Raw genomic sequence first — 15957 nt, forward strand, 5'->3', positions numbered from 1 at the left:
ACAATCCAACAGTGCCGGTATACAACTCCATCTTGGAGGAGGGCAATGCCCACATCATTCCGGATTTACTTCAACTACTTATCCATACTGACCCTTTATACAATTCCAAAAAAGTTTAACCCTATATTCTTTAATTACTAATTATTGTAATAACTATAATACCAATCGTATAACCTAATAACTACTTAATATACTATAATAGTTCATACTACTTATATGCAAATGATCCCCATAAACTCACATGCATACCTATAACACGAACTATATATCGATAAGAAGCCACCATTTAATTAAATATACTATAAACTTTATATTATTTATATGCAAATAGCCCTTTTAAAACTCAGATAATATAGATATATATATAATAATTACTTGTTTAAAATTTTTTTTTTTTTACATTTCTTCAGTTGTCTCCTGCTTTCTGTCCTAGGCCAAAATGGTGCCATACATACCAGGACTCTTCATGGACATGGAGGGGCTTTATTAGCTAAGCATACCCTCCTGCCTGTGAGCCTGAGCTAAGGGCAGACAGATTCCAGGAAGTAATTGCTACATAAATCATCTGCCCTTACTCAAGATTGCAATGGCTAGAAATGCTAGGGGGTGGGGGGGGGGGTTCAGAGTGATTTCTCAACAAAGTACAGCATGGAGACCTGGATGAATGTATGGATGGGTGATTTTGCTTTGAATATTAAGCATGAATTAAACTGCATTTTCAGTTTGTGGTGTTCTGAAACAGGTAAGTTCCACTTTAAGTATATCAATGAAAGCATTTTGTTATATCTGTTTGATAAGTGCAAAAAATCCAGTGAGCATAAAAGTTTCTATGCTCTCTGGCTGTGCTGCACTATTATCAGTTAGTATTGTTCCCAATTCTCTCAATAGACTATAGAACACATACCTCTTATATCAGGGCTTGAAATTTCAACTCGCCTCCTCGCCAATGGCGAATGGAAATTATGGTGGGGGCGAGTGTGTCCCCCAGGGCCGTCTTGCTGAGCAGGCTTGGAGCTCAGGTCGGATCTGTCATTGGCACTGGGAGCCGTCAGACTGCTCAATAGCTGAGCGCAGTGAAAGCAAAGGAAGGAGTGTGTGCTGTGCTCTCTGCCTCCCCCTAGAGTGCAGTACCCGGCTCTGTGAGTGAACAACGAAGTACTTCAACTTCTTATGGGGGGTGTGTGTGTACGTGTACATGTGTGTGTGTGTGTTTTTGTGTGTCTGTGTATGCATGTACATGTGTCTGTGTATATGTACATGTGTGTATCTGTACATGTCTGCATGTATGTACATGTATGTGTGTGTGTACATTTGTCTGTCTGTGTGTGTGTGTGTGTGTGTGTGTACGTGTGTTTGTGTGTCTGTGTGCATGTACATGTGTGTGTGTGTGTGTGTTTGTGTGTATGTACGTACATGTGTCTGTGTATACATGTATGTGTGTGTGTACACGTCTCTGTGTGTGTACATGTGTCTGTGTGCATGTGTTTTTTTTTAATTATTGTTTGCTTGGTACAAAGTGTAACTAATTGAAAGAATACCGAGCATGACAAAAATAATATTACCAAATGTACTATAGTAATAAGCCCCTGTGTGATTTCAGTCATATACATTGCCTCGCACATTGGTTAGCCCTGTTGTGTAGCTATCATTTATCAGGAGGGTCACACCACACTACTAAAAAAGCTCTGTAGAGGAAAGGATTCAGACACAGATGGGCTGCATGCAAACTTTCATTTGTAATATTACATCACTGCAAGGGTCAAATATTTGAAGTTTGAATCCTGAAAATAGTCCCATTTTAATGCGCTGGCTGTACAGCTAGAGGCTTTGTCTATGCCAGACATAAAACATGTTGGATTCTCCATGAACACATAATTATATCATCTGTCCACAGCAATCTTGTGGAAACAAAACAATATATCACACTGTGTATCCATGTGCTCAGCAGTTTCATTTATTAGGTCTGTAATGTAGGAACACGGTGCAGCATTTCTCTGAACACGTAACTCCTTCACTTTGGGGCTATTGCATAATGGAGAGTGGATATCACTAACCACTGTATACCACAGTGCCACTCCACACAGCCCATTCATAAAATGCAATCCACGCTGTGGAGCCTTCAATATGTCATGTTTTAACATTGCAGAAGGAACATGATGGAAGAAGTGGTCGGGCGAACGCCATTGACAGATCACATGACCAGCCACTCCTGGCTTTTTTTTTCTTTTTTATTTACTCATTCAATTTAATCACACGCTGCATGGTTTGGAGTCTCAAAGCAAGAGGAGAACAATGCACTTTTGTAATTTTCAAAATAAGTGAGCGCTTAAAAACAGCTAATATAAAATCCCAAAGTAAAAGAAGAAAACAGCAGCTGAACACCAAAGAGGTACCATATGAACCTTCTCAATAAAATGCATACAAGGGAGAGGTGCAGCGCTAGCTATATGAATATACTTATATATCTGATAAACATACATATAAATCAATAAAAAGTGCTATTAAAGTGCAGAATGGTGACTAAATGATAAATTCAGTCCATAACGTGCTCAGAATCCAAGAGAGTCCTTTAAGAGCTCCAATCCCTGGATTTGTGGATGAGGTGAAAAAGGTAAAAATTGCGCACTCACCAAATGCGCAATTCAAATGCGCATTCAAAGCTGATATTCCAGGGTCCCCATATGGATCTGGTCAGATCTGGTCACAGAAGGCCCTCCGCCACCTGGTAGTGTACTCCACACTTAGAGGAAAAAGCCGCTCTGCAGATGTAAAGGACTCCCACCAGAGCCCAAAGAACAAAGGAGGCCAAATAGTGTGATACCAGATAGGTAAGGGGTATTTATTCCCAAAAACACACAGTAGTATACAGGCAGAGGCAGGAAGGATACTGACCATACAATGGATATGTAATGGATGGCCGCCGGGGCCCTCGTGGCGCCGGTCGGCGTGACGTCACACTGCTTGTAGCCGCTCCCTGACGCGTTTCGTGCGAAGGCACGTAGTCATAGGGGGTTAGCTTGTTTGTAAAGTACATCATTGTGCTTTAGACATGAGTGGTCATTTTTTTCTTTGGCAGCAGTGTGGCAGTGGTGAAACAATACTGCTGTTTTATAAATTGACTCATCTGTCAACCCAGAGAAGATATATTCCAAAAACTCTTTGGCAGGATTTCATTATATCTTTCATTCTATCTATTATCTCAAAAACACAGGGACAATCTTCATTCCTAGTGGAAGTGCATACAGAAAGGGTTCTTAACAGTAAGAGCTGTAAAAAAGGAGAAATAGTCTTCCATAGGAGCTGATTTTCAATAGATTGTTTTAAAAAAGGGCTGGGTGTGTTTCTAAATGGACAGAAAGCAAATGGCCACTAATATTTTAAAGAAATAACACAATAGAATGCAGAATAGCTAATTCAATTGCCTTTTGGGGCCAGGAAGCATATTTTTGTCTGAGCAAACTGGACCATACTTTGTAAGGTTTTTTGCCTTCCTCTAGACCATGGGTGTCAAACTGGTGGTAACCCAGCTGTTGCCAAACTACATGTCCCATGAGGCATTGCAAGATTGACAGTTACAAGCATGACTCCAAAAGGCAGAGGCATGATGGGACTTGTAGTTATGCAACAGCTGGGCCTCCAGTTTGACACCCTTTCTCTAGACCAATTGGAGGTTTATAGTTCTAAAATATAATTGAGGAAATTAATTAAGAGTGTCTAAGACACTCTTTACAATTCTGACATGCCTCCACACAACATATTTCACTGTGGGCAGCAAATTAATATAACTGTTGTAAACAGGTACATGAATCTAGACCACCAGAGTATCTATACAGACAATCCATCCTCCTACCGCTGCAGCTGTCACACAGACAGTTCACCTACAGAAAAATGTTATGGCTGGGTGGGAGAAGCCTGATGAGGAGGGGAGGAGGTACAGTAGCAGGGGAAAATATTCCACCCACTACACAGCGTACATAGACAGGCATTCTGGCCTGTCTCTGTATGCCAAGTTACAGGTTGTAATTACCTCTAGTTTCATTATATATGGACTCCACAACTGGGGGCCATTTTTTTTTTAAGTTAGCGTAGTATTAGTGCCACTTTATAAAAGTGGCGCTATTAAGAACTCCCTGAGTCTTCCACACATGTCAGTAAAGCTACCGAATTGGGTGGCAGCAATTTTTGCATTTGGCACAGGCCATTTTAAAGGGCCACCAGAAAAGTGTCATTGGGACTTTATTGCATTCTTCCAAATGTTTTTTGTTAAACTTGATAGACATATACATTTCTGTCTATCTATCCATCTCTGATATGTCTAGGACTGATTAAAAAAAACTTTCTTTTTCTATTGGATAAAGCAGGGGAGAGTTAGAAATTCTGATAAAACTTGCCTTCGATTCCTGTCTCTGTTACATTCCTATTGGGCAGTCAGTCCTTCAATGATGGAATGTATAGAGGTTGAGAAGTGGCAGCATGCTCTACACCACCCAGAAGTGTCAGAGCTTTGCTTTCAATCATAATGTCAGAGATTAGGAGACTGCTGTAGGTTATTTTTAAAGGATAAGTTCACCTTCAGGAACATGTTATATGTTCCACCCATTTTTATGGTGGAACATGTAACATTTTCCGGATCCTGCAGCCACTGCCCCCCACCCTCCCAATGACAGAAGTACAGGGAGAAGTTCCTCATACTGTCGCTTTTCAAAAACAGCACGGCAGTCATTCATTCACAGGCGTCTGTGAGTGAATGGACTACAGGTCCCAATAGCCTTAGCGGCTGTCAGCCTGTAGTCCTCAATTAACTACCACGGCACTGTGAATGCTGTGGTAGTTCATTGATTCTTCATTTCATAAGTATTGGCTTCCTCATATGGGATGTACGAGCAAGCAGATACAAGCAGATACATTGACAGTCTGTAGGAGACCAGCAATCTGATGTAATGCTTTAGAGTTGCTTTTTAGTTGGTGCAATGCTTTAGAGGAACCTAACACAAAAAATAATAAATGTACATTTTGTACCTGCAAAACAATGTGCATTTATTATTTTTGTTGGAAAGGTGAACTTATCCTTTAACTTGCCGACCGCAGATAGCTGAATGACGGCTTTACTGCAGCCGGCCAGTTCTGGGTGGGCGTCATATGACAACCTCCCAGAACGCGCTCTCCGGCGTGCCCCCCGGGGCACGCACCTGCCGCTCTCCATGATCACTGTATCCTACCGACACAGCTGATCACGTGGTATGGTAAAAGGCCAATCACAGCGGACTTTTACCATGTGATCAGCCGTGTCCAATGACAGACTGATCACCGTGAAATGCAATTGACGGTTATTGGCTTCACTTTCCTCACGCTGTCACAGCCTGAGGAAAGTACTGCCAAGAACCAGCAGTTGTCAGAGGGGGGATCAGCATTGATCATCAGGGCACTGATGATCGGTGCCCAGCAGTGTCACCCACCAGTGCTGCCCACAAGTGCCCAGCAGTACTGCCCACAAGTGTCCAGCAGTGCCACCCCCCTGTGCCCATCAGTGCCCAGCAGTGCCACCCATCTGTGCCCATCAGTGCCCACCAGTGCCACCCACCAGTGCCCATCAGTGCAGCCCAGCAGTGCCATCAGTGCCACGTAGCAGTGCCACCCATCAGTGCCCAGCAGTGCCGCCAGTCAGTGCCCAGCAGTGTGGCCAGTCAGTGCCGTCAGTCAGTGCAACCAATTGGTGCCCAGCAGTGCCCCCAGTCAGTGCCCATAATCAGTGCCAGCTCATCAGTGCCACCTATCAGTGCCGCTTATCAGTGCCCATCAGTGCCCATTAGTACTGCCTATCAGTGCAGCCTCATCAACGCAAATCAGTGAAGGAGAAAAATTACCTGTTTGCAAAATTTTACATTATAAACAAAGAAAAACTTTTTTTTCTTTCAAATTTTTTGCTCTTTTTTTGTTTATAGTGCAAAAAATAAAACACCCAGCAGCGATTAAATACCACCAAAAGAAAGCTCTGTTTGTGTGAAAATAATTATAAAAATGTCAAACGGGTACAGTGTTGCATGACTGCGCAATTGTCATTCAACGTGTGACAGTGATGAAAGCTGAAAATTGGCCTGTGCAGAAAGGCAAGTGGTTAATGACAAAGTGTCTTTAATAAGCCATAGGCTAAGAACCTGTATTTGATTGGAAATAATTACAGAACAAAAAAAATCACCACTAGAGGACAAATCTGTCCATTTCTATCTAAGTGTAAAACCTCATACTCTTCTTTTGTTAATGTATGCGGATTTTTGCTACCTGTATGACCAAAAAAAAAATTCAATAAAACCTTTATTGTGAAAAAAATAAAATCACAAAAGTACACTAAAAATTCCCCACTCCCATTTTATTTCCTGCTTTGTGAAGGGCCTATCCGTACCATTGACATCCTAAGTGGTATAGGCTCTAAGCTGCTACTGCCATGCCCTAATCATCTAACACTGGCTGCATCAAGCACTCAGTGAGCTGTTGTCCCTGCCATAATAATATAAATATAACTTTTCACAATAAATTAAGTCAACAAAATCATATAAAGCTTGATAATAACAAATTAATCCCCATGTTCCCAGAGAAGATTTTCCAGTGACTTTCATACATTTCTATTGCCTCAGCGTATCTTATCCCCAAATCTAGCAGCAGCTGTTTTACTGTATGTATTGTGCTGGGATTTCAGATGCAATGTTTGAATCACATTGATGTAACCTCTTTTTGACCTAGTCTGGAAAACACTGCGCCAGAGAAACCGGTTCTGTTGCACATTATCTCAATATCCCCAATAAATGATCCTGGCTGGGGTGTTTATGTGCATTCAAAAATATAGGCGCCAGGAAATTTTAAAAGAAAAAAAAGCATAGAAGTATGCTACCAAGGATTACATGGCTATATAATTTTTTTGGGGAGAATTGGCAGCATCTTACTTAAAGGGGAACAGTCAACAGCAATTTCTTTTATTTTATACCCTCTTCAAAGCCATTATGAAAAATTGACAGCTATAATAGATTACTTGCCTATTGATATGTCATCTCCTTTGGACCCACGGGTGTCAATGGGGTAAAAGCACCAATATAGTCTCATACATTCATTTAAATAAGATCAAGGTTTGATTTGCGAAAACTGGAGCACTCGGAATATGTATGACTCTTGGGGGGAGATTTACTCAAACTGGCGAGTGCACAATTTGGTGGAGCTCTGCATAGAAACCAAGGGTTCTTCTAGCTGGAGAAAAAAACAAAACACCGTACTTGGGGGTTGATTTACTAAAACTAGAAAGTGCAAAATCTGGAGCAGGTCTGCATATAAACCAATCAGCTTCCAGGTTTTATTGTCAAAGCTTAATTGAACAAGCTGAAGTTAGAAGCTGATTGGCTACCATGCACAGCTGCACCAGATTTTGAACTCTCCAGTTTAAGTAAATCTCCCCCCAAGAGTCATAAATATCTTTCATGTTAAAGCAAATTTCCATTTATCAAAAATGCCTCCATACACATTATGAAAAATTCCTTTTCTACATACCTGAAACTGATCAGTCTATTGACATCCTGGGGCCCTTTTCCCTAGAGCCCTGAATATCAGTGCCACTCTCTGCAGTAATATACTATGAGCCTGTTCTGACATGGAAATATATCCCCAGGGGGTGTGTTCATGACAGCCTGGGCTAACATGTAGTAGGCTGAATGATGTTGGCCATCATTCATCCGGGAAGAGTACTGGCTGCAGAAGACACGTTCTGTGGAGGACAGTGAAGGACTGGAGCTGCGTTTTTGGTAATGTTTTCAAACTTGCTATTGTATTAACCACTTCAAGTCCAGATACTTTTACCCCCTTCCTGTCCAGGCCAATTTTCAGCTTTCAGTGCTATCACACTTTGAATGGCAATTGTGCAGTCATGCTACACTGTATCCATATGACATTTTTATCATTTTTTTCACACAGAGCTTTCTTTTGGTGATATTTAATCGCTGCTGGGTGTTTTATTTTTTGCACTATAAACAAAAAAAAGCAAAAAATTTGAAAAAAAAGTTTTTCTTTGTTTCTATTATAAAATTTTGCAAACAGGTCATTTTTTTCCTTCACTGATGTGCGTTGATGAGGCTGCACTGAATTTTTTAGCATGTTTTTGAGACAGATAAAACTTCATTTTGGTGGTATCTATTCACCACTGGGATTTTTTTTTTTTTTTTGCTATATAAATGAAAAAGTCCAAACATTTTGAAAAAAAGTGTTTTTCTTATACAATTTTGCAAATAAATAATCTTTCTTCATAAATCTTGGCCAAAATGTATTCAGTTATCTTTTTAGTAAAAAAAAATAACCCAAATTAGTTTATAACCAAAAATTATCATTTTTCTAAATTATTGTTTACATTTTAATTTATTTTTATATTATCATTTATGTTTTTTTTTGGGGGGGGGTTTAGCATACTGTCACCCTAGCAGTACAGTGTCACCATAATGACACTGTACTACTTGTGGGGGGTGATGTAGATTTTTATTTTTTTTACACTGATTGCTTTTACACCCATAAAGGCTGTAGAAGCAATTATTTCTCCTTCTCTCTGTCTACATTTTTTGCAGCCATTGAGAAATACTGTGAGAACTGTGATCGGTCACTGTTGTGAATAGCCTTGTACCATGTGACTTGTGTGATCATTAACAGATTTCACAAGTAGTAAGCAATGATGTCAGGAAGTGACATCTTGCTTACTACTATTCATATGATCACTGATTGGCCAATCAGTGATCATATGATCAAGACCTCACACAGAGGTCCTGTACAGCAATCGGTGTTCCGCAGTGTCCTCCGGACACAGCGGGCACCGGATCGCGGTGCTGCGTGCTCCAAGGGAGCGCGAACAGACTGTAAATGGGGGCACCATTTATGAACGGCAACCCGCTCCTGCACTGCTCCCATACGGTCGTTTATGTACATGGGCCAGACGGGAAGTGGTTAAAGGCTAAATCCACCTTTAGGAGCACTCATATTTAGATGTAACATGTGAAGCAGTACTCCTGCATCCTAAAAGGTCCTCCATCTGGCAGCATATGAAGGTCTCATGTCACAATTGTAAAATATGAAATCAGTGCAGCTGTGCTAGGCTCTGTTCACACTTGCCCATTACATAACCTGTATGATGTATTTTCAGTTTGGAGTAAATCCTGCTTATGCAACTGCCCTAATAGCCTTTACAGGGGAATTCTCCAGTATGCAACCTGTGGTATATTCTACACCTGACTGCCACCAAACTGGCATCATTTCCCAAGGGACATTTCACAGCCCATTTGTACGGGTATGTTTCCAAGATGCTAAGCAATGACTGACCATTTCAAGCAAGGCATTTACATGGCTTTGTATTTGTTGGGATAAGGGAATGGCTTCTAATCAATGACATTGTTCTGTAAAGCACTTCAATGATATGCCATATGTCATAATATGACTTCAATTATAGTCCTTTATAGAGTCTGGAAATTGCATATCTCTGCATGTATTGACTGAACTTTGGTGTATGAGAATATATTTAAAAGCTCACAATGGGAAGTTTTTTTTACACCAACACTTTAATTTGACTTTGAAACGGTTACATTTTAATCAGTTTGACAGAAGTAGGTATGGGTCATTCTATTTGGGAACTCCTTGTCTGTTTCCACTAACAACATCAAGAGTGGAAGATGCTTAGCACTTTCAGACATTTTGTTATGCAAAATCTTATAGGGCTTACTACTCCCACTTCTCTCTTTTAGCACCCCACAGAGCTCTGGACTAACTTCCTCAACCTTTGAACTACAAGTCTTTTTCTTATCATCGACCATTTGTTAGATTTAGCAACAAATGGGGACAAGTTTTATATTGGTGCCGATCTACAGTTGTGACCAAAATTATTCAACCCCCACTGAAATTGAGTGTTTTGGCCAGTTTGACATTGCTTTTGATCATTCAGTCATCTTGCTTACATTTACATTAAAGAGGCACTTGTAGGTCAGACAAATATAACATAACAGTTATAATGAAATAACCACAAATGTCTTTTCTGTGCTCACAGCATTATCAGTTTTATTCAACCCCCAAGTGACATTCAATCTTAGTACTTAGTACAGCATCCTTTTACAGTTATAACAGCTTTTAAACGTGAAGCATAGCTTGACACAAGTGTCTTGCAGCGATCTACGGGTATCTTCGCCCATTCTTCATGGGCAAAGGCCTCCAGTTCAGTCACATTCTTAGGCTTGCGCACTGCAACTGCTTTCTTTAAGTCCCACCAGAGGTTCTCAATCGGATTTAAGTCTGGTGACTGCGATGGCCACTCCAAAATGTTCCAGCCTTTCCTCTGCAACCATGCTCTAGTGGACTTGGAGGTATGCTTGGGATCATTGTCCTGTTGAAAGGTCCAACGTCTCCCAAGCCTCAGGTGTGTGACGGACTGCATCACGTTTCCATCCAATATCTCCTGGTACTGAAGAGAATTCATGGTACCTTGCACACGCTGAAGCTTCCCTGTACCTGCAGAAGCAAAACAGCCCCAAAGCATGATTGACCCTCCACCATGCTTCACAGTAGGCAAGGTGTTCTTTTCATCATAGGCCTTGTTCTTCCTCCTCCAAACATAGCGTTGATCCATGGGCCCAAACAGTTCTAATTTTGTTTCATCAGTCCACAGAACACTATCCCACAACTTTTGTGGTTTGTCCACATGGCTTTTGGCATACTGCAGTCGACTCTTCTTATTCTTTGGAGACAGCAAGGGGGTACGCCTGGGAGTTCTGGCACGGAGGCCTTCATTACGCAGTGTGCGTCTTATTGTCTGGGCTGAAACTTCTGTACCCACATCTGACAAATCTTTTCTCAGTTCCTCAGCAGTCACACGGGGACTTCTCTCCACTCTACGCTTCAGGTAGCGCACAGCAGTCGAAGTCAGCATCTTCTTTCTGCCACGACCAGGTAGCGTTTCAACAGTGCCCTTTGCCTTGAATTTGCGAATGATGCTTCCTAAGGTGTCTCTTGGTATGTTTAACATCTTTGCAATCTTCTTATAGCCATTGCCCTTCCTGTGAAGAGAAATCACCTCTTCTCTTGTCTTCCTGGACCATTCTCTTGCCTTCACCATGTTTGTAACCACACCAGTAAATGTCTAGAAGGAGCTGAGTATCACAGTCATTTTAAAGCTGCCTAATTGGTGCTTATTATGCTTGATTGCTGCTCGGTGACATCCACAGGTGTTTTCAATACCTGATGGAAAGCACCTGTATGAACCTCTGTTCTTCAGAGTGGTAGTCTTTAAGGGGTTGAATAATTGTGGCAATGAAGAAACCACATAAGAACCATTTACTACTGTATTACATAAACAATTGATGTCATTTTAGTTGCATTTGGGTAGTTACAACGTCCTTGTAGGATTTGATTCTGAATACAATTCCAAATGTACACTATAGTCCCTAAACCCCTTTACAGCATTGGGGGTTGAATAATTTTGGTCACAACTGTACATCTGAATAGCAAAAGATACATTTATAAATGAAGTTATAATCTTTTAAATCTGGCACTTTTCCTGTACTGCCTATAGCACCCTCCTAGTATAGGTTGTAGGCAAATTTAGTTTGGCTTGCTGTATAATCAGAGAAGCTGAAATTGATTGCCTGGGTCTGTTTTATTCCTCATGCACACAGGGAGTTTAAAAAAACATGCTGCAAAGCTAGTACTGGTGCCAGGGAAAAGCAGTATAAAAACGCAATGTTAGCCGTGTTTTTGCACAAGCGTTTAGCTACGTTAGCGTTTAGAAATGCTTTTTTAAATAAACACTGCCTTCTTCTATTTTCCACTCCCAAAATGCCCCACAATGCATATAATCATCATTTTTCGGTGCCATTTTGTTTAGAGAGGAGAGTGAGCATCTGAGAGCTTCTGCAAGAATTTGTTGTAAAACAGATCCTGTTGTTCTCCAAATTGATGAGACAATCCTGTGGATTGAGTTACGGAGGCTGAGGAGAAGGAGACAGCTGGAGGAGAGAAGCATCGCTGTACGGGACCTCTGTGTGAGGTCCTGATCTTGTGATCACTGATTGGCCAATCAGTGATCACATGAATAGTAGTAAGGATGCTTCTCTCCATGCTTCTCGTCATGGTGAAGTCCATTTATTCCAGTGTCTTTTTCTTCTGTGTGAGACAAAAGTATACAGTCATCTTTGGGCCCTGCATATGTTTACCCCACACAGAGGAAAACATGTCCTTTTCCCCTCTGGGAGGCAAGCGTACACATGCCTCTTTGGGCTCTGCATACATTTACCCCACACAGAGGAAAACGTGTCCTTTGTGCATGACGTCTAATAGTCCACAGGTTGTAGATTTGATTTGATGTAGACCCCTTATGATTGAGTCGATGACGAGGGGCTGTGACGTCAGGACGCATACAGGAACCGGAAGTCGACCGGCGGCCATTTTGGAAAAGGGAAAAAGACTGTGTGTTGGTCCCTGGAGGCTTCCTGGATGGTAGCTCGGCGCTACGATGGTATTTAAAAGCGATTTTGAAATTATAACAATGTGAGCAGCTTAATTAAAGTGTCTTTTTGGATATTACTTTGGCGGTATTACACTATTTGTCCCTCATATGTTTTTACTTATATGGTGCCTATGATATGGAGACATGGAGTATCCTGCCCATATAGTGCCTTATATGCAGTGAAATATGGGGACGTACTACAGGAGGGTCCCATCCATATAAAATATTGAAAAGCAGATTTATTGAGGAGTGTTGGTAAGGGTATGCATTCCTTACTATAATAGAAGTGGCACGGTGTGGATTTATTTTGGAGCACTGTAAAGTGATTCACAATACACAGTGTTTTGCACTATTTTTTTTGAATTTATGTTTGTTCACTTGATTCACTTTTTACACTAATTACCAAAAGGAAAAATTATATTCCTATTTGGATAATCACTAGAGTGTTGTCACGAATATTTTGTTGTATTAAAAAGATAATACACTATGTGATATCTCCTTTTTTTGAGGTTTTATCATCGTGAGAAAGGATTGGAAGGACTTTTATTTTCATCTGTATATTTTATATAATTTTGGAATTATATATTTTATTATTTTTTCATAATTTTGGATTTATATTTATTTTTTTGGACTTTTTTATATATTTTGAACACTTATAGCAAATATAGGTATTTTATGGGGTGAATGGTATAAAGTTTGCCACATTTTTTATATTATTGTTTCACATCTTCAAGGGTGAAGGTGTTATTTGTGTTATGGGGATTTAAGATTTTGTTTAATTGTTTAATTGGGTGAGCGGGCGACCTCTGCATTGTTGGGGAAAAAACAGTTAATTACAATGGACCCTCAGGGGGTAGCACTTTATGCCTTTCGGTCCACCTTAGTTGATACAATCCACCAATGTATCTTCAAAAATACATTTATTATAAGATAAACAAGTAATAAGATAAAAAAGTAATAAACTGATACAATGCATTAACCTCCCTGGCGGTATTCCCAAGTGTAGCTCGGGGTAAAATTTCAGTACCAAGCTACCCTCGGGCTTATCATGCGGCGTTGCTCAGGGATTCCCTGCAGCGCTTACCTTGTCCTTCGCTCCCGCGATGTGTCCCCTGCAGCGTCCCCGACCATCTCCTCCGGCCGATGCCGGCATCCAGCTTCCGTGTTCCGGTCCCTGTGACGTCGGGACGTACGGGCGCCGGAACCGGCGGCAAATTTTAAATTTTTTAAAAATTTAATTTTTTTAAAAATGATTATTATATAGTAAAACATTGCTGTTTCAATGCATTTCACATATATTTTGTCCCTACTGCTTTGTCCTGTGCCATGCCTACATTTTGACTGTTCTTTCTGCCTGGAAACTTAGAAAAGTCCATGGCGTCCAAAAAGCGTCCCTTTATGTCAAAAGCGGTTTTAGACCAGCTAGAGAACAGCGATAGTAAATTAGAACTACTTGCAGAATTGAGTGATAATGATTCGTGGGGAAATTCGTCATCAGACACTGAAAACGATTTTGCGACTTTGCTCAGCGATGTGCGAATTTTCCTCTGTATTTCAAATTTCAGTGTTTTTGGTTTCATTATATTATTGAATTACATTTATTATTATTATATTATTATTTTTTATGATTATTAATTAAATTATAATTTATGATTTTGTGTTTCAAGTTTTATCATATCCAGAATGTTTACTAGACTCTTGTTCGGACAGATTTCAGTGAGTTATTCCTAAAAATTATAGCCTACAATAAAAAACTACATATTTCCATGCAAAAAAATGGTACCACTTTCAGCACCAAAAATCGGAAATAATCATACCGCCAGGGAGGTTAAAGGGCAGTTAGATTCAAGACAAACCAGGACTTTTGAGTTTATATAATAAAAGAACAAATTTCAAGGAGAGGAAACTGCATTTATTTTTCAACATACTCCCCTGCTACATTTATACATTTACCCCAGCGTTTAACTAATGCCTGGAAAGCTTCGACATAGTAAGATTTGCCAGAACAGTACACCTGAACCATCTTAGGACAGTCTGCTTCACTCCGTCATCATTATGTTCAGTGTTCCCACAGATAGATTCATCTCTTGTGTAATTTCACAACCGGTTGTGTGTCGATTATCCAAGACCAGGTGTTCCACATGTTGGATGTTCACAGGAACGACTGCTGTGGGCTGGAACCCACCTCCGCCAGAATCATCATTGATGGATGTACAGCCATCTTTGAAACATTTACACCATTCAAATGTCTTACTGTGGCTGAGTGTCTCATCACTGTACTGTGCTTGAAGTCTTCTGTAGATATCCACAGGTTTTAAACCTTTGTTCATAAGAAACTTCATCACCACACACTGTTCCATGCATGCACTAACATTGTTGTCTGCCATCTTAATTAACGGTCTCTGGAAAGGCCTGCAACATGTGCACCGCCAATCAGTAATAGGACACACTTGCCACTTACTACTGCATATAGTACCACCGTGTTAGCATCCTTTTTTATATGTATAAACATTTAAGAGGCAGTGGTACTAAATCTCACAACGTGGATAAATGTGAACTGTGTGTGTTCTTATTTAAATATAACATTTAAATATAATTGGTTAATGAACATTTGCATTCATACAAAGGCATGTGTTAGTAATTCCGTTTTTCCAACAATTAATATACATAGAGAATTAAAAGTGCTAGTGAGTATGACTCCAACCCAACAATGCAAATGAGTATGCAAATTAAAATTAATACATATGAAAAAATGCAAACATAACAATTAAAGTCCCAAATGTTCATTTGCAAAAGTGCCTAAAATCTATTGTACACAAGTCCCAGTAAAAATATTAATCCTGCAAGTGAACACTTGCAGCCATACAGCCATTTTTCCCAGTGTGGTGTAATCCACGTACACAAGTGAAAGGAATGCTTACCAGAAGTCCATGACCCTCAATTATAGAATAGTCATAACAAGCATAAGGAACGAGTCAGCCAGCGCAACTCTCCTAAGGCACCTCCTGTTGTAATGTCCAACAGTAACAACTATAGAAATAAAGTGAAAGAGATGTGTAAATCCAGCAACACGTTTTTAAATCAATTAAAAACATTCATATTTTTAATATTGCAGCAGCGCTTAACTATGTATAAAAAACTGCAGCAATCTCAATTGGCAGTGCCAATATGCATGATGAATGGAAGCCAGGAGATCCATGTCAAGCATCCACCACCTGCATGTGAGCTCTTGAAAAACCCAGGGGTGAAGAGGACATTCTCTGGAGTCCAAACATCGACAACTGAGGAAGTCCGCTTGCCAATTTTCTACACCTGGGATGTGCACTGTGGACAAGTTCTGCTCACTCCAAAATCAGATCTGCTTGTGAGACTTCTAATGCCTCCCATTGGTTGATGTACAGTAAGCCACTGCTTTGGCACTGTCTGGCCAAATCTGGGTTGGATGACCT

The sequence above is a fragment of the Staurois parvus genome, unplaced genomic scaffold (genome assembly GCF_062004578.1).
Source record: "Staurois parvus isolate SC_StPar_1 unplaced genomic scaffold, SC_StPar_1.0 ptg000122l, whole genome shotgun sequence".
In the NCBI taxonomy this organism is placed as follows: Eukaryota; Metazoa; Chordata; class Amphibia; order Anura; family Ranidae; genus Staurois; species Staurois parvus.